Raw genomic sequence first — 20,328 nt, forward strand, 5'->3', positions numbered from 1 at the left:
TTATCCGCCTTTTCCCCCTTTTCCATATACTTTTGTTTCAAAAATGAGAGCTTCCTTTCCGTTTGTCCCACTTGAAGATCAGCCAACTTAGCTCGCAGCCCCTGCAGTTCCTCCCACTGCCCAGGAAACATCTGTGTTTTCAACTTCCCCCCCGGTTGAATAGCCTCTATCTTGTCCTTCAACAATTTCTCTTCACGGTCCCTCTCCTTTTTTCTCCCAGACCCAATACCAATAAGGGTGCCTCTAATAGTTGCCTTAAATGCCTCCCATACTCCCATGGTACCGACCTCCCCGTTGTCATTAAGGGTAAAGTAGTCTTCTATGGCTGCCAGGAGGGATTGACGTATCTCCCTGTCTTGCAAGAGGAGGTCGTTACACCTCCACCGGGATCCAGCTGCCGGGGCGGGGGGAAGGCCGATCCTAATCTTTACCATATCGTGGTCCGTCCAGGGGACAGTCTCTACTCCTGAGCTCGAGACCTCTCCCTGCAGTGAGGAGTCCACCAGGATGTAGTCTATGCGCGAGAAAACAGCATGTGGCTTTGAATAGAATGTATAATCGGGGTTCCGACCCTTCTCAGGTATACACGTGTCACACAAACCCAGCACCCCATTCACTTCCTGAAAGGCCAACGCCAGCTTCCTATGGAGACGGATGTTGGGGCAAGGATTTACAGACTTCCTATCCCGCCCGGGACAAAGCACCATATTGAAATCCCCCCCCACCAGAAGGGTGCCCTCAGAGAATGCCATTATTGTCCCTTTCATACCCTCCCAGAAGGTGTCCTGCGCCTCATTCGGGGCGTATATGCAAACCAATGTGAACAAACGGCCCCGCACATCCCCTTTTACCATGAGATACCGACCCTCCGGGTCTGCCTTTGAAGCTTTAAACCCAAAATGGGCCCCGGGGGACACCAACAGAGCTACTCCCCGCTTCTTTGCTTGTATAGAGGCCGTGAACACCTCGTCTATGGTTTTGGCCTTAAGCTTAGGCTCTTTCCACCGAACCCAATGGGTCTCCTGCACAAAGAGGAAATGTAGCCGCAGCCTCGCAAATTCCCTCATGAGTAGCGACCTCTTTGTAGGCGAGTTAAGCCCACGGACATTCAATGACCCCACTGTCAAGGATTGGAGTGAATCATCCATTAGAGCACAGGTCGAGGCTCATAGCTCCACTTTCAGAACAGCAAGCGTTGTTGCTCCCACAATGCTTTTGCAACCCACAGATGGCACGAGACAGCCCCCGGGGTGCGAGAAAAACCCAAAAACTTGGCGCTCTACAACTGTAACCCCAACAACCTAACTCCCCCTCATCCCACCCCCCTCCCCCCTCCCCCCTAATCGCCTGGTTGATTCGTGGCATCATCCAAAAACCCAAACCAGGCCACCATTGTCTCCCCCCTCCGGGCTCATTAACTCTTCATAAATCACAACTCGAGCCCCCCCCCAACCCCGGGTTCAATGCGAATCACAGACTGTTACATCACCCTCCATTCACAAAGTCAAATGTCAATTTCTTCATCGGGCGCCAGAAGCTCGCTTTAGCTACTCGAGGGGACCGGCGATGCTGGAGCCACTCTCCTGAATTTCCTTTGGCCACGAACTCTGCGCCTTTCCTTCGGAGCTTTATTCCCTTTTGGGCCTGTCGGGGATCGCTCACGAACCTGGTCCCCCATCTCCATGCTTGGATTGTCTAATAGCTCGCCCGACACTCTCTGGATATCATCCTCAGTGATCAGGGCGTACTTGTAGCCCTCGAACTCAAAAGAGAGTGAAAATGGATACCCCCACCTGTATCGGACTCCCTTGGATTGGAGCATCTTTGTCAGCGGAGAGCAGAGGCGACGTCTTGCAAGGGTGAAGGCCGACAAGTCTTGGTATACCGAGATCTGGGCTCCTTCCCACTCCACCGGGCCCTTCTTGCGAGCCAGTTCGAGGATCCTATTTTTTTCAGAGAAGTAGTGAAAGCGGACTAAAACAGATCTGGGGCCTCTGGAGGATGCCCCTGCTCTATGGGCTCTGTCAATGGTGGGTTTGTTGGTGTTGGCCCCCTCAAATAGCACTCCTATTACCGCATTGACGGCCTTGATGATGTCTGCTTGCGTTTCACCATCGTGTTCCGGGAAGCCTAGGAAACGTAAGTTACAGCGGCGTTCCCTATTCTCCAAATCGTCCATTTTTAAGGAACATTTCTCTTCTCTTCTCTCGAGCTCCGACAGGCGCATGTCAAATTGTGTCTCGAAGACGTCGCTCGAGGCTGTATTGTTCTCCAATGCCTGGACCCTGTCATCTATATTGTCCACCTTTTTGTCTAAGGTGTCCAGTCGTAGGGTAATGTCCGCCCTGAAGCCTCTAATTTCTTCCAGAAGGGCCGCCATACCCCTGGTGACTGTGCTTGCATCCGCCGATTCCTGTTGCGTATGGGCCGCCATTTCAGGGGGCGTCAGGGGCTCGGGAGGCGTGCGACGAAACTTCTGCAAGGATTCTCTCCAGTTCATAGGCCCTCCCCAAGCATACCTGCTCTACGGGGGCTTCCCCCAAATGTTTGTATCCCAGACGGCCTACTTATCTCAATCGCTGACAGCGTCACCGGAGGTGGGGGCCAGTGTCTGCCTTGGGGCAAGGAGCAGCGACTCAGCTCTGGGGGGTCCGAGTCTCCGACCAGTTTCCTCCTGTAGGTGAGGTTTCCTCCTCTGCAGGGTTCCCCCCATGCCTCACACTCCTTGAACAGCTCAACTTCACTTCCGTCGAATCAGTGATAAAGTTTGACACTCCAGGGGCTAGACACGTGGAGGAGAAGACTCAAGGTCCCGTGCCTATCCCTTTATGCGGCCTGCTGGGGGTGATCTCTTTCAACGGGGCTCCATATGCCCCTTCAGATTGCCTGGGGCTTGCACTGTTCGGTGGACGCCCCGTTGCCCAAGTGTATACCGGGGCTCACCTCAGCCCCTCTCCTGCATCCAACCTTGATAACCCTCTTGGGGGTTGCCCAGCCCAGGCCCGGACCTCCTTACCTCCTAGGCTCGAGTGCGCCACTCGGCCTGAGGGAGTCCGTGCGTTGCGCGTTCAGGCCCGTGAGAGGCCCACCTCCTGCGCCCTGCTGGCGCCGCCACCCGGGCCCTCAATTCACCCTGCACGGGCTCACCAGGATCCACTTACTCCAATGGGTGTTCCCCCGCTCCTTTTGGCGAAGGCCTCGTCCTGACCTCCCGTTTCACTGTGCTTTCATCTCTAGCACCCGGATCAGCCGCGTCTGCCCCCAGGAGCGTATCGCCACCACCAGATTGTACCAGGCAGGGGGGGGAGCCGCCGGCCGGGGTCACCAGGGCCCTCTGCAGGCCTCACTCGGGCCCAGGCTCACCGTAGGTTTCCGCGGAGCCGCGGCGCCGCAGGGGGGAGGGGCTTCTATCCCTCGGGACTCGAGGGCTCAGAACTCCGGATCGGTTCCACCTCGGGGGCTCAGATTCGGGCTAGGGGCGCCCGGCACCTTCATACAGGCGGGGGTGGTGCCAGCTCCTCACTCCTGGGGTGTCGGGGGGGGGGCTCAGGTCCCGCGATCTGTGCCCTGCTGGGGAGACGAGCGGAGATGCGTCAGTCCATCTCTGCCGGTAAGTGGGATTTTATGCCCTTTAGTGGCATGGCAGTGATTTCATTACCGGCATGGCGCAATGCTCGTGCCCGAGAACTCGTAATGTGCCGCTTTTAGCGGTCTTTGGCCAGCACGGACATGTTATTTGCACCATGCTGTTAATGGACAATACTTACCGCCAGGGTCGTAATGAGGGCCAGTGTCTGTAGAAGCATCTTGTGAAGAGGAGGAGGAACAGGATAGCACTCTCCACTTTACATAGGTCATACGAAGAGGGTGGCATTAGGGTCCCGCACCTTGACCTATACTATATTGCGGCCCAGTTGCAATTTGTGGTGGACTGCCTCACAGATGACCCAACTTCAGATACATTAATGCTGCCACCCAAGGGGTCCCAGTATTACCTAAAAGAAGTGGTGTGGAATAAGAAACCCCGGGTGGGGACACAGTTTGCACTTAGTAACCTTGGGGATAACAATGTGGAATAGAACACTAGCAGCGATAGGGCTCACAGACCCATTTTCGGTACAGATTCTCCTGGTCCCAGTAGTAGCTGCCTCATCGCAGACGAGACAGAGGATACGAGTGCACTGGGAGCCTCACAGGGTAGCCACGATAGGGGACCTACTGCATGATGCCTCATTCATACCCTTTGAAGAATTGGCTGAACACATAGGCTTGCCCAAAGGCCAATATCTATTGCACAACACTGTTAAGGGAGAGATCATGTGGAGGTGGCCGGCATATAGTGAATTGAAAGAACAGCATGCCATGGTAGATATCTTGTACGACACATCGGAGGGTGGGCATGCCATATCTCAGATATATGACTTCCTGTTAACTAATAGGACTCCCACCCCCCTGGCAATAAGGGGTACATGGGAGGAGGATCTAGGGACCCCTTTCACAGACGCACTATTGACAGGTGTACTGGGATATCATAATAAGGTGTCACGGAATGCAAGATTGCAGTTGATACAGTTGTTGATTACACACAGAGCATACATGACGCCACAGAGAATTTTGAGGTTCCCAGGCACTGTAGCACAAGTATGCCCGAGGTGCAGAGGTACAGAGGTGGGCATACTTCATATGTTCTGGACGTGCCCAATAGTGGAACAATACTGATGAGAGGTAGTGAGTAGAATGAGCAAAAGGGGTCTGGAGTTGAATGTGAGGTCCCCAGCAGCATGTTGTGATGCTGGAAATGCATTAGAGGGACAGGGCCCCCCTGTCCTTGTCCTGTAGTCCTTTTTCATTTGTGTTCTGTATTGTTTTCTGCCCAGGAGTCCATGTGGGACCCCTGGCAGTGCAGCTCTTCCTGTTTTTGGTTTGGTGTACAGACCCATGGGATACCCTTATGGCACCCATGGGTGGGGGTACAGCCCTGTGCCCCAGTGTATATTTTTGCGCAACTGTGTGTGGCCCACAGAGCAGGGTATGGGCTGGTGGCAGCTCCATGCTGAATTTGACAGGTGCTTTGAGTATCCTCTATTTTGGGATACCCAGACCCTGCCATTGGAATCAGTTGATTCCTTATAGGAAACAAGATGGCCCCTGTGGCCTCTTGCTTTCTATTGCCTATTGCCTTGTTTACCCAAAGTCCTGGAAAGCCCTGACTCTGTCCCTTCCACCTGACTGGCTGTTGGGTGGAAGTTCCATATATGGTGTTGTTGTGAAGTCCAGGCCAGACTGGCTGGAGCCTTCCCAGTGACTGTATGTTGTGGGTACACCCTGTGGGTGGGACCTTGGTGAATGGAGTGTGTGACCAATATGCACTTCTTGTTGTGACTGTCTGGTGTCTGGTATGAGAGGCAAAGACTGAGACAGCCCTGCCTAAAACTGGCCTGAATGCAGTGTGTAGTATTGAATGGCTGGGTACTTGTCCCAATCCACATTCCTTGTTGTGAGTGTCTGAGAGGGAGGAGTATGGCCTGAATGCACTGTGTGCCTGATTGGCTCCCTGACTGCATGAATGTCCTTCTGTATTATTGGCTGCTGAGTGTGACCCAGCAGTGTGGATGAGAGGCAGAATAGTATATCTGGGGACCTCTCACCACTGGAAATTGTTCAGAAGCTGTGTCTACACTTGAAGAGTAACTGGAACGGCTGATCCTCGACGCCCAGCTGGAAGAAGAAGAACTGCTGCTGCATTTGCTTTGACCTGATCCGAAAGCTGCCGAGTTCGTTGAGGACTAATCAGAGAGAGGACCTGGCTAGGCGCCCTCTTCCTGTGCTCCGAGGGACCATCGAGCACCGCTGACCTTTGCCGAAGCTCCCTGGAAGTCAGACCCTCGAAAGGCTGCCGACCAGAGACGGGGACCGCTGAGGAGAACAAAGTGAAGCATCCGGACATCGCCGCCGTCGAAGTCCATTGCCATCGACCAGGGTTTGGAGTATCGCTGTAACCGCTGGAGGCCCGTCGAAGCCGTGTTGCCCCAGAAGAGGGGACCGCTTGATGCCTTGCCGCCGACGACCGGAGCCGCCGCTCCTTTGCCTAAGACTGTTGAATCGAAGGACTCCCTTGTCTGCACTGACAACCGTTTTATCCTGCTGGAGAAAGTCGAGGACGCCAATGCGCCAAGGAGAATCCGCCGGTGGGTTTCCTGCCACCAAAGACCACAAAGATTTCGGCAACTCGACGCCCTTGTCGGGCCACAGTTCTTCTGAAACTCTTTGCGTTCCAGAACTATCAAACGCCGAGGTGCCCCACACACCTCATCCTCGCAGGACGTCGCCGACGAGCACCGCCTGGATCGACGCCGTGGTCTTGGCACCCTCGAACATTTCATCAACGCCGTCGACGCCAAGTTCACCTTCTTAAACGCCTCTCAACGATCCGTGGCTTCTGCTTTAAAGGGAGTCACTCAAGAAGGATCCATCGACGCTTCTTCGAAGAACTCTGCTCCACCAGGTACATTGGGGGGGGGTAAAAACATTATAGGAGAGAATAAGACTATTGATCAATATATGGACTGGGCTTGTGTTATAACTTTATTTTACAGGTTGCCCACGTGGGGGGATCTCCACACAGAACTGTCTCTAGTGGTAGGGGCCAGTAATCTGCCTATTGTTTCAACCATCTTGCTTTCCTTCCTTTCTCTGCTGCCGGTTCCTCTTTATTGATCTGTGTGACATCTTGACAGTATAGTTGATGCACTTTAATGAGATCTGATAATATTTGTGGTACCACTGTAGAACTGTATATATTTACCATTGTTGATTTTCTGAGCACAAAGTGAGTTATTGTGATAGTTTACATAACCTTGAATATTAATTATATAAAGACTGTGTTTTCAGTACACAGTGTGTGGACATTCCTTTGTGGGGGCTTGGGGACTACACTGTACTTAAGAGCCAGCCTGCATCACCTCCTGAGAAGCTAGGCCTTGATTGCTCGACCATAGCTACCGAATAGAGAATCTTGGCTGGGGTCCTCTGTGCCTCTCCTCTACCATATAGAGAGCAGAAGTACAGACACCCCCCTCCAGTATTTCACACTGGTGGCAGCAGTAGGATGCTTATGGTTTTAAGAATCAGTGTATAACCGTGCCACTTACAAAATATCTGCACTTTGTTAAATTAAGGTTTAGTTGTGTACAAGATAACTGCATTACAAGCAATGGAGTCTATTGCAAATGGTAAATTGACTAGGATGAGCTTAGAGGATCTCCAGAGTGCTTGTGAAGCCAGGGAGTTAGACTTTGTGGATAAGTCTAGGTCTGAGCTGATAGCTGCCCTGGTGGACTACCAGACTGATGGTGAAACTCTTGAAGGCAGAATGCAACCAATGAGGACTCTGCCCCTGGGGTTTTTGCTGAATCTGTTTCTGGGATTGCCACCATTCCTGCTGCCTCTGTTCCAAACCCCAGCAATTCCTTGGAGCTTGAGTTATTAAGGTTGAAATTGGCCTTTGAATACCGCAAGTTGGAAATGGATGCTGAGCTTCAGAAGGAGGAGTTGGCTCAACAAGTGGAGCTCAAGAATAGGGATCTTGAACTCAAAAATAAGGTCCTTGAACTCAAGAACAAGGACACTGAATGTCACAGAATCCAGCTAGAGAAAGCTAGAGTGGAGACTTCAGCTAAACCCAGTGGGAGTGTCAGGTCCCCAGCCACCAAGTTTATGAAAGATTTGGTTGGTGTGTTTGTGGAGGGTTCCGATATCCTCCAATGGATTGAAGCGTTTGAAATGGCTTGTGCAATTCATGATGTTGATAAGAGAGATTGGACTAAATGTTTGTTAAGCAGAGTCCCTCAGACTGGATATGACTGTATTCTGAAACTGAGTGTGGAAGAAAGGGGTCAGTATGAGTGCATGAAGTCTGCTTTGATTGCCAAGTTTGGCAAGACACCTACCCAATACCTTAAAAGGTTCAAGTAATTTAAGAAAAGAGAGAATGTGTCTTGGGTTGACTGGGTGAGTGCTGTGCACATGAACATGATGGGGTGGATTGATGGTTACAAGGTGAAAACGTTTTATGTTATGTTATGTTATTTTGCATGTATATAGCGCCTTATGTACCATTGGTATAGTCTCAAGGTGCTGGTAGGTTGAATGCCCTCGGGAACCGAAGTTCAAGTCAGTAGAGGGAGTAGAGAGAGTCAAAGGTGCGTGTGAGCACCGGATATGTGTGCAGCTGATGTGGCATTCGTGTGATAGCTGCTTCCTAGTGGTAGGTGTGGTGGTTAGGAGATCAATAGTATGTGTTTGTTCTGGCAGGTTTTATCCAGACCGATTCTGGCTGCGTTAGGCCTGAGGAGAACGCTTAGGCTGGAGGGTGTATAGCCAGCAGTGTTTATTTAGGGTGATGGGAAGTATGAGGTTAATAATGGTATGGGAACAGCTATACCGAATGGTGTCATAGTATTGCTGTGTTCTAATTGAGTGGTGGTGTAAGGAAGAGAGTAAGCGTGGAGAGGTGATATGGTGGTTTACCTTAGGTGTTTGAGATGGGGCCCACTCCAATAGTTCCATGTACTCTATCCGTTCCATGTACTCCGCCTGTTCCATGTATTACGACCGATTCAGGCACTCAGGCCGTTCCTTTCACTGCTCTTTCAAACATTCCATGCACTCAAAACCATTCCATGTAAGTCACACCGTTCCAGGCACTCCCGTCCGTTCCAGGCCCTCCCGTCTGTTCGAGGCACTCCCGTCCGTTCCAGGCCCTCCCGTCCGTTCCACGCACTCCAATCAGTTCGTTCACTAAAATCCATTCGTTCACTCCAATCTGTTCGTTCACTCCAATCCGTTTCATGCACTCTAGTCTGTTCTGTGCCCTCCAATCCGTTCCATGCACTCTATCGGTTCTTGCACCCTAATCCATTCCATCTACATACTTCAGCAGTTCTATCCACATATTTCACCCGTTCCTTCCACATATTTCACCTGTTCCATTCACATACTTCACTGGTTCCAACCACATACTTCTCTCATTCCGTCCACGTACTTCACCTGTTCCGTCCAAATACTTCACTCGTTCGCTCCACATACTTCACCCGTTCCATCCATGTACTTCACCCATTCCATCCACGTACTTCACCCCTTCAATCCACATAACTCACCTTTTCCATTTACATACTTCACCTTTTTCGTTCCACCCTGTTCATCCGTTCCACCCAGATCAAACGTTTTCCACACATACTTCACTCCTTTCAACCCCATACTTTCTCCTTTCCCCCCCATTTTTCACTTGATCGATCCATTTCCCCGTTCCATCCACATACTTCAATATTTCTATTCAATATATTTGACCCATTTTGTCCACATAGTTCGCCCCGTTCTTTGTCATACTTTACCCGTCTCATCTGTCTACATCATACTTTATCCGTCTCGTCTATATGCATCACCCGTTCTTCCAGATCCATCCTCCGTTCCAACCACCCACTTCACCAGTTTCATCCCTTTACTACACCCGTTCCTTCAAACCACTTCACCCGTTCCTTGCAACCACCTCACCCGTTCCATCAATATACATCACCCGTTTGCTCCATACTCTACACCTGCTCTGCAATCTACACCCGCTCTGCAGTCACACCATACTCTACATCCGCTCAACACCCTGCATCCGCTCAACACGATCACGCTCTGCATCCGTTCAACACCCTAAAACTGCATTCTATACCTGCAACGCACACTTCACCCTCTCTGCACCCAACACCCGCTGCATGCTCCGCATTCTGTGAGCCGGTCCGCACACTACCCTCGCTCGGCACTCTACACCCGCTTGGCAACCGCACCATACTCTACATCCGCTCAACACCATCACGTTTTACAATTTGCTCAACACCACAACTGCTCCATTCTATTTTCCATTCACACAGCCTACAACTGCACTATAATCTACATCCGCATTAGCTCTTATCGGTTCCGCGCTGTCATCCGCTACATGCCCTCATTCAATTCGCGCTCTCATCCGCTGCCTGCCCTCATTCAATTCGCGCTCTCATTCGCTGCGCACCCTCATCCGCTCCGTGCCCTCATCCACTCCGCACATTCGTCCGCTCCGCACACTAGTCCGCTCTGCAGACTCGTCCACTCTATGCACTCACACGCTCTACGCGCTTCGTCTACTCTGCCGTCTTCATCCGCACTACTCCCTTTGTTCATTCAGCGGATTCAGCCCATGGCAATTGTCGTACGCACTCGATCTGTTCCGTGCTCTCCGTCTGTCCGATGCATTACATCGGTCTCATGTACTCAAAACGTATATTCTGTACTTTCCGTTCATACCATGCACTCATTCATTCCGTGCCATCTGTCTGTGTACTCAACTGTCTCTTGTATTCATCTTTCCATCCTCTTCACTTTATTAATTTTGTCCATTTAGTTCCTTTCGTCCATTGCAATCATTACATCCATTTCATTAATGTCAGCAGTTTTACAACTTTCATTCCTTTTTTTTCCCTCAAACTTCTATCCGCTCGCAAACCCTCTGGATCACCACTGGACCCTTGCCCAGCCTCAACCCTTAAAGAAATTTTGCTTCCACCTGCGCAGGCGAACACGCAAGATCTATCATAAATTCCTCCCTCTCCTCCGGTATTTTCCCTGACGCATTCAAAATAGTGCACGTCAAACCTCTAATAAAAAAACCTTTGCTCGACCCGCTCGAGCCCAAAAACTACCGCCCAATCTCAAACACCAGGTTCCTTGCCAAACTCATTGACCGAACCGCCTACTCTCAACTAAATGTCTTTGTCGAAATCAACAACCTTCTAGACCCGCCCAATCAGGTTTCAGATCACGTCACAGAACTGAAACCACCCTAACCTCGATCTGGGATGACCTTAAAATGACAGCAGACTCCGCGGGATGCGCCGCACTAATTCTACTCGACCTATCGGCCGCCTTCGACACAATCAATCACTCAATCCTCCTAGACCGCCTCCACTCCCTAGGAATTCGTGGCACCGCCCTTAAATGGATAGCCTCATTCCTCAAAGACAGGCACCAAATAACGACACTCTCCAGTTTTACCTCTCAAGCCCGACCAGTAGACACGGGAGTCCCCCAAGGAGCATGTCTATCAGCCCTCCTGTTCAACCTCTACCTGATCACACTCCCTCCAATAATTCGTTCACACAATATCCTATGTTACAACTACGCCGACGACACCCAACTAATTCTAAAACTCCTGAACTCGAAACCCAACTCTAGACCTGACCTGGCATCCTGCCTCCTTAACATAGAACTCTGGATGACCCAAAGCCACCTCCTTCTAAACCCCTCCAAAACAGAAATCATGGTCTGCGGCAACTCCGACCTTCTTCCGCACCCACTACCCTGGCCACCCGCCATGGGCAACTCACTGACACCCTCCAACACAGTGAAAAATCTTGGATGCACCCTGGACTCCGACCTAACACTCTCGCGCCAAGTCAACAATGTCTCAAAATTCTGCCACTACCACCTCAAAAACCTTAGGCGCATCCTTCCATACCTCTCATTTCCCAACAGAGTCTCCGCGGTCCAATCAATCGTCATATCAAGACTCGACTATGGAAACCCCCTATACCTCGGAATTCATGCCTACCAACTAAATAAACTCCAAAGAGCACAAAACGCGGCAGCCAAAATGCTACTTGCGCTTGGCCCAAGAGACCACGTATCCCCTGCCCTTAAGACACTGCACTGGCTTCCAGTAGCCCGTAGGGTGGCATTCAAAACATTATGCCTCTCCCATCGAGCACTACATAAAACTGGACCTCAATATCTTCAAGACAAGCTAATACCTTACCACCCCACTCGCACCCTAAGATCAAGCTCAGCCGGCCTCCTAGTAATTCCTAAGACAAACTCAGTCAGGTTAGGCGGATCATCATTCTCAGCCCTGGCCCCAACCCTGTGGAACTCGCTCCCATCCCACATCCGCCTAACTGAAGATCTAACGGCCTTCCGCAAACTACTGAAAACCTGGCTCTTCCCCTAAGACTAATCGGTCCCAAACTAGCTTCTGCACAATAACACCCACCCATCAATCGACATGAAGCAAGAAATTTACAACTAAATAAACTCGAATGTAAACTATAAAGACAAACAATACTAAATGAGCAACGTAATGCTGAGCGCGTAGAACAGATGAGCGCTGTTACTCACCGAAATGGAGAGTACGTAAACAGGCCGGACCTCTATTGCTGGGGAGTTGCTTGAAGGAGCTAGGGTTGGAGCCTCCTACCCAAGCCTCCTCTCTGTGAAGGAATGAGCTCTTTAAACCGATATGACCACTTGCTGAACTGTACAGACAAGGGGACCGATCGATCAAAAAAGCGGGGAGAACAGACCGTCTCAAACCCAAGCTGTAAAGGAAAGGATAACAAGTTAATAATCTGCCAATAATGAAACTGGTTTATTCCCAAGACTATTCCCCTTTAGTAGTACCTGGTTTAATCTCCCCTTAAGCCAAAAGGAACCGGAGTAATCTATAAAGTAGAGAGGTCTTAGTATATGGCTAACGTATAATTCTGCAGTATGGAAAAACCAAGAAAAACTATACTTTTCCCCTGATGGAAATAGGATTGAAGTAAGAGTCCTGGAAAACAACGAAAGTATAAAATAAAAAATAGGGAGGTTAGTAAGGTAGCTATCCCCGAACGGAACGAGGGTCGCACTGGTTTCGGGATGGTGCACCACAGCAAAGCGTTCAAAAAGATGCACTTAGGAATGAAGTCGAATTCCACAGAAAATGGTGTTCCAATTAGAGTTTTTCTTACCGGAGTAGTTACTGTCTCAGAGTCCAGGAAGCAGGGAGGGGTCTGGTACACGAGCGGTCACGAAACACAGCAGAATCAGTGTCCAAGCGTTCCGAAAGCAGGCAAGGGTCTGGTACACGAGCGGTCACGAAACACAGCAGAATCAGTGTCCAAGAGTTCCGAAAGCAGGCAAGGGGTCTGGTACACGGGTGGTCAGAAAACAGTTCAGTCGGGGATTCAGAATAAGGAGTCCGTGTGCAGGCAGGGTCGGTACACGGGAAAACAAGGACTTCACAATTCAAGATACCGGGATGGCACTTCGGAAAGTATGCCGGTAGTAACTTTAAACAGAAGCAGCGTTCTGTATGCCGCTGTGGAATAAATAACAACAAGAGGCGTATCGTTTGACAATGAGGCTCCCCTCTCAACGCCGAGAACTACAACGTAACAGGTTTTCTGGATACTGTAGTTCGTGTAGAAATTTGCCATGGCAGCTGCCAGCGCGATAAGAAGGGCGCGTGCCGGCGCCGTATCCCTTTATGAAGGGCGATCACTTTCCTGTCCCTTATTTTGGTTCTAACCGGAATTCCCCAATTGTTCTTGCTCATACGAGAGCAACGAGGCAGAACCCAGGAAACGCGGCATGGCCGAGGGCGAGGTGTAACAGCATCCACCCCCAAAGGCGGCGCAGACCCCCTCTGTGCATGGAAACGGCGTAAGAGAGCCGGAGAATGTATATTGCACAAGGGCTCCCAGGACCTGTCTTCGGGACCGTAACCCTTCCAATCCACCAAATAAAAGGGGCGCCCCCTACGGAGACGAAAATCCAGGATGTCCGCCACTTCGTATTCATCATCCCCATCCACCTGAATCGGAGGAGGGCGATCGGGCAGCCGAACAGAGGGTGGACAAGGCTTCAGGAGACATACGTGAAATACCGGATGTTGATTCCACGAGGAAGGCAAAGAAAGGCGTACAGCCACCGGATTAATAATCTCAATAATGGGAAAAGGACCCACGAATTTAGGCAACAACAAGCGCTTGCCAGGAATCCGCAAATTACGGGTGGATAACCAAACATTCATGCCCACCTTGTAAGCAGGTGCCGGTTTTCTGTGACGATCAGCATTTTTCTTTGCCCTGGCCTGAGCTCGAAGTAGATGAGAGCGAACCGTACTACGGGTCGTCACCAATTCCCTTACACAGTCCAAAGCCGCCGGGTTATCAATGGGAAGCGTAGGATCAAACGGTAAAGATCGTGGATGGCAACCATATAGGGCAAAAAACGGGGAGACCCCTGAGGTGGTATGCATGGAATTATTGTACGCAAATTCAGCAGAGGGAAGCATCGTCAACCAGGATGCTTGGAAACGAAGGCAGAGACACCGAAGAAATTGTTCAAGGGTGGCATTTACCCTTTCGGTTTGCCCGTCCGTCTGAGGATGATAAGCAGAACTGAATCGATCGTCAATACCCAATGAAGCAGTCAAAGCCCTCCAGAAACGTGATGTAAATTGAGAGCCACGATCCGAGACCAGGATGGCAGGCAATCCAAAGAACCGAAAAACGTTCTGGAGAAAAAGGGAAGCCAACACAGGGGCAGAAGGCAGACCTGTACAGGGAATGAACAACGCCATCTTGGTGAAATAATCAATTACTACCCAGATAGTGTCAAAACCTTTCACAGGAGGTAGGTCCACAATAAAGTCCATGGAAACCATGTACCAGGGTTTGTGAGGCACAGGGAGAGGGCGTAACAAACCCACAGGTCTGGAACGGGAGACCTTGCATTGGGAACATACAGAACAGGATGCCAAATAGTCAATCACATCCCTTGACATGGTAGGCCACCAGGACCAACGGCGTAATGCCTCCAGCGTCTTTTGCTGACCCGGATGAGCCGCACATAGGGAATCATGAGACCAGGCTAGAGCCCGTAATCGTGCCTGTCCTGGAGGCACAAACAAGCGTCCTTGGATGTAGGGTAGGCCTTGAACCACATCAAGATTGAGAGTCTCACATTCTTCTTTATGCGTGGAGACCCAATCCGAAATCAAAGTCCGCAGGCTAGGTTGAGGAGTGCAGGCACAAACAACGTTACCAGGTAACAAGAGCGGTTTGTCAGAGGTTTTGTTGTCAGAATGGAAGGCAATGCGTGACAAAGCATCTGCACAAGTATTCAATCGGGCCGGTCGATATGTGATTGTGAAATAAAACTGGGAAAAGAAGAGATGCCAGCGAGCCTGTCGTGCAGTAAGACATTTCATTGATTTAAACGCCAAAAGGCTCCGATGATCCGAAAAAACTGTGACCTGATGTCGAGCCCCCAAAAGATGGTGCCGCCATTCGGAAAAGGCGTCTTTTATGGCTAGGAGTTCCCTTTCTGTGATTGGATAGTTGCGCTCATAGGGCGTCAATTTTCTTGAGAAGAATGCAATCGGATGGGCTTCCCCTGAATCTGGACACTTTTGAGATAGAACCGCCCCAATAGCCGAGCCAGAGGCATCGGTCTCCACCAAAAACGGGAGTAACGGATTAGGGTGCTGTAACACTGGGGCGGAAGTGAAGGCTGCCTTAAGGGTGTCAAAGGCTCTTTGTGCCTCCTGGTTCCATTGATAGGATTTCTTAGAGCTGGTCAAAGCCGTCAACGGCGCTGATATAGAAGAAAAAGAACGGATGAAGCGCCTATAGAAGTTCGAGAACCCCAAAAAGGATTGCAAGGCTTTCATTGACGTAGGAACAGGCCAATCCAAGACAGCCCTGACTTTAGAGCGACTCATTCTTATACCCCTACTAGTCAGGTCGTAACCAAGAAACTCCACTTCAGTGGAGTTGAAGACACATTTTTCAGCTTTGACAAACAGGTGGTTTTCCCTCAACCGTTGCAAGACGAATTGCACGTGCCTCGTGTGCTCCTCACTGGAGGGTGAATATATGAGGATATCGTCCAAATATACTACAACAAACTGATCCAAACAGTCATGGAAAATATCATTCATGAATGCCTGGAAGGTGGCAGGGGCATTACAGAGACCAAACGGCATCACCAGATATTCATATAGTCCGTAGCGTGTTTTGAATGCGGTCTTCCACTCGTCCCCTTTTCGCATTCGAACGAGATTATATGCCCCCCTAAGGTCCAGCTTGGTAAAGACTACAGAAGAACCGAGCTGGTCCAGGAGCACTGAAATGAGCGGGAGGGAATATTGATTCTTTACCGTCACCGCGTTTAAAGCCCGATAATCAATACAGGGGCGGAGGTCGCCCTCCTTTTTCGGAACAAAAAAGAGCGGAGAAGCCGCAGGGGACCTGGAAGGTCTAATGAACCCGTGGCCAATGCCTTGTCAATATAGTCCTTTAATACCTTATCTTCTGGAACCGTAAGGGAATAGACCCTACCCGCCGGGACCTTAGCACCTGGCAGTAAATCGATTGGGCAGTCGTAAGGCCTATGAGGTGGCAATTGGTCTGCCCCTCCCTTGTCAAACACATCACAGAAAGACTTGTATTCAGGAGGGATTTCGGTTTCGGGAGATTTAGTGATGGCTCCAATCATGGACATAGATGCTACCAAGGCTTGACAAGAAGATTCAGAGGACACACTAGTGTCTAGGAAACACTTTTCGTTACACTCAGTGGAAGGAAACTGCACCGTTTTTCTTGTCCAGTCGATGGCTGGATTATGATGTTGCAACCAAGGGATGCCCAAGATGACCTGGAATTGAGGGGCTTTAATGAGATCAAAGGAGATCGATTCAGCATGTCCTTCCCTGGTTTGCATATGAATTAAGGAGGTATTTTGTGTGACTAGGCCAGAGACCAAGGATGTACCGTCCACAGCGTGAACAGCCTCGGGTTGGGCTTTAGGGACAACCGAAACGTTCTTACTTGTGGCGTAATTGTAATCCATATAATTCCCGGTGGCCCCGGAATCAATGATCGCCAATGAAGTAAAGGTACTATCTTCAGTGGTAAATACCACAGGAAGGCTAACAGGAATAGCAACAGCACCATGAGAGTCCAAGGAAAGCACCCCCGGCGTAGGGACCCTGTCTATCACCGGGTTCTGGCGTTTCCCGGCTTTTTGACAGGTCTCTTAGGGCAATCTTTCAGAAGGTGTTCAGCAGATCCGCAATACATGCATAAATTATGCGTTCTGCGATAATCCCGTTGTGCAGAAGTCAAAGGACCTCTTACTGCCCCGATCTGCATAGGTTCGGGAAGCGAAGTAGAAGGAGAAGACTGTTCCACCTGCAGAGTAACAGGGGCTGGTGACTTGCGCTCACCCCTTCTTTCGATTCTTCTAGCATCTATTTGTAATACCAGGTCTAATAGTTCACCAAAAGTGGTTGGAACCACTGGTACTGTGGCCAAAACGTCCTTTAATTCCTCTGACAACCCTTTGTAAAACACGGCTGATTTTTTCTCCTCCGGCCAATCAGTTTCAGCTGCCAACTGATTGAATTTAGTAAGGTATGTAAACAAAGAGAATGTGCCTTGACGCAGATTGAGGAACTCCAGGTCAGTAGCCTGGGATTTATAGCGGGTGTCAAATACTCTGTTCATGGCCGTGATGAGAGCATCGCAGTCATATAGGACGTAACTATTAGATTCCAGTAACGGATTAGCCCAAGCGGCTGCAGTACCCCCAAGATGAGAGAGAACAAAGGCTGCCTTCGTTGTAGAATTAGGGAAAGCAGTGGGCCGACAGAGAAAATGTAATTTGCACTGGTTGATAAACGTGCGATAATGTTTAGGATCCCCAGAGAATCGTTCTGGGGGGGCCAGTGGGAATTGAGTAGCCATAAGCACCGGGGTAGTCGTAAAGCCAGAGGCAGGGGGTATGGGATCGGTTGAACCTGATGCCGTAGCAGCAGACGTATCCACCCCCAGAGTGTGGGGGCTTGGGAAACTCTGCAAATTGTCGATCCTTTGATGGAGAGCACTATGTGCGGTTGTCATATCAGAACGAAGTTCGGATACCAAGCGAACCAAGGTGGTTAAAGGATCAACTTCTTCCATGGCTTCTGTTTCTGTTACTCACCGAAATGGAGAGTACGTAAACAGGCCGGACCTCTATTGCTGGGGAGTTGCTTGAAGGAGCTAGGGTTGGAGCCTCCTACCCAAGCCTCCTCTCTGTGAGGGAATGAGCTCTTTAAACCGATATGACCACTTGCTGAACTGTACAGACAAGGGGACCGATCGATCAAAAAAGCGGGGAGAACAGACCGTCTCAAACCCAAGCTGTAAAGGAAAGGATAACAAGTTAATAATCTGCCAATAATTAAACTGGTTTATTCCCAAGACTATTCCCCTTTAGTAGTACCTGGTTTAATCTCCCCTTAAGCCAAAAGGAACCTGAGTAATCTATAAAGTAGAGAGGTCTTAGTATATGGCTAACGTATAATTCTGCAGTATGGAAAAACCAAGAAAAACTATACTTTACCCCTGATGGAAATAGGATTGAAGTAAGAGTCATGGAAAACAACGAAAGTATCAAATAAAAAATAGGGAGGTTAGTAAGGTAGCTATCCCCGAACGGAACGAGGGTCGCACTGGTTTCGGGATGGTGCACCACGGCAAAGCGTTCAAAAAGATGCACTTAGGAATGAAGTTGAATTCCACAGAAAATGGTGTTCCAATTAGAGTTTTTCTTACCGGAGTAGTTACTGTCTCAGAGTCCAGGAAGCAGGGAGGGGTCTGGTACACGAGCGGTCACGAAACACAGCAGAATCAGTGTCCAAGCGTTCCGAAAGCAGGCAAGGGTCTGGTACACGAGCGGTCACGAAACACAGCAGAATCAGTGTCCAAGGGTTCCGAAAGCAGGCAAGGGGTCTGGTACACGGGTGGTCAGAAAACAGTTCAATCGGGGATTCAGAATAAGGAGTCCGTGTGCAGGCAGGGTCGGTACACGGGAAAACAAGGACTTCACAATTCAAGATACCGGGATGGCACTTCGGAAAGTATGCCGGTAGTAACTTTAAACAGAAGCAGCGTTCTGTATGCCGCTGTGGAATAAATAACAACAAGAGGCGTATCGTTTGACAATGAGGCTCCCCTCTCAACGCCGAGAACTACAACGTAACAGGTTTTCTGGATACTGTAGTTCGTGTAGAAATTTGCCATGGCAGCTGCCAGCGCGATAAGAAGGGCGCGTGCCGGCGCCGTATCCCTTTATGAAGGGCGATCACTTTCCTGTCCCTTATTTTGGTTCTAACTGGAATTCCCCAATTGTTCTTGCTCATACGAGAGCAACGAGGCAGAACCCAGGAAACGCGGCATGGCCGAGGGCGAGGTGTAACAGCATCCACCCCCAAAGGCGGCGCAGACCCCCTCTGTGCATGGAAACGGCGTAAGAGAGCCGGAGAATGTATATTGCACAAGGGCTCCCAGGACCTGTCTTCGGGACCGTAACCCTTCCAATCCACCAAATAAAAGGGGCGCCCCCTACGGAGACGAAAATCCAGGATGTCCGCCACTTCGTATTCATCATCCCCATCCACCTGAATCGGAGGAGGGCGATCGGGCAGCCGAACAGAGGGTGGACAAGGCTTCAGGAGACATACGTGAAATACCGGATGTTGATTCCACGAGGAAGGCAAAGAAAGGCGTACAGCCACCGGATTAATAATCTCAATAATGGGAAAAGGACCCACGAATTTAGGCAACAACAAGCGCTTGCCAGGAATCCGCAAATTACGGGTGGATAACCAAACATTCATGCCCACCTTGTAAGCAGGTGCCGGTTTTCTGTGACGATCAGCATTTTTCTTTGCCCTGGCCTGAGCTAGAAGTAGATGAGAGCGAACCGTACTACGGGTCGTCACCAATTCCCTTACACAGTCCAAAGCCGCCGGGTTATCAATGGGAAGCGTAGGATCAAACGGTAAAGATCGTGGATGGCAACCATATAGGGCAAAAAACGGGGAGACCCCTGAGGTGGTATGCATGGAATTATTGTACGCAAATTCAGCAGAGGGAAGCATCGTCAACCAGGATGCTTGGAAACGAAGGCAGAGACACCGAAGAAATTGTTCAAGGGTGGCATTTACCCTTTCGGTTTGCCCGTCCGTCTGAGGATGATAAGCAGAACTGAATCGATCGTCAATACCCAATGAAGCAGTCAAAGCCCTCCAGAAACGTGATGTAAATTGAGAGCCACGATCCGAGACCAGGATGGCAGGCAATCCAAAGAACCGAAAAACGTTCTGGAGAAAAAGGGAAGCCAACACAGGGGCAGAAGGCAGACCTGTACAGGGAATGAACAACGCCATCTTGGTGAAATAATCAATTACTACCCAGATAGTGTCAAAACCTTTCACAGGAGGTAGGTCCACAATAAAGTCCATGGAAACCATGTACCAGGGTTTGTGAGGCACAGGGAGAGGGCGTAACAAACCCACAGGTCTGGAACGGGAGACCTTGCATTGGGAACATACAGAACAGGATGCCAAATAGTCAATCACATCCCTTGACATGGTAGGCCACCAGGACCAACGGCGTAATGCCTCCAGCGTCTTTTGCTGACCCGGATGAGCCGCAC

This window comes from Ambystoma mexicanum, chromosome 5q (assembly GCF_040938575.1).
Source record: "Ambystoma mexicanum isolate Mex_15411 chromosome 5q, UKY_AmexF1_1, whole genome shotgun sequence".
Classification (NCBI taxonomy): Eukaryota; Metazoa; Chordata; class Amphibia; order Caudata; family Ambystomatidae; genus Ambystoma; species Ambystoma mexicanum.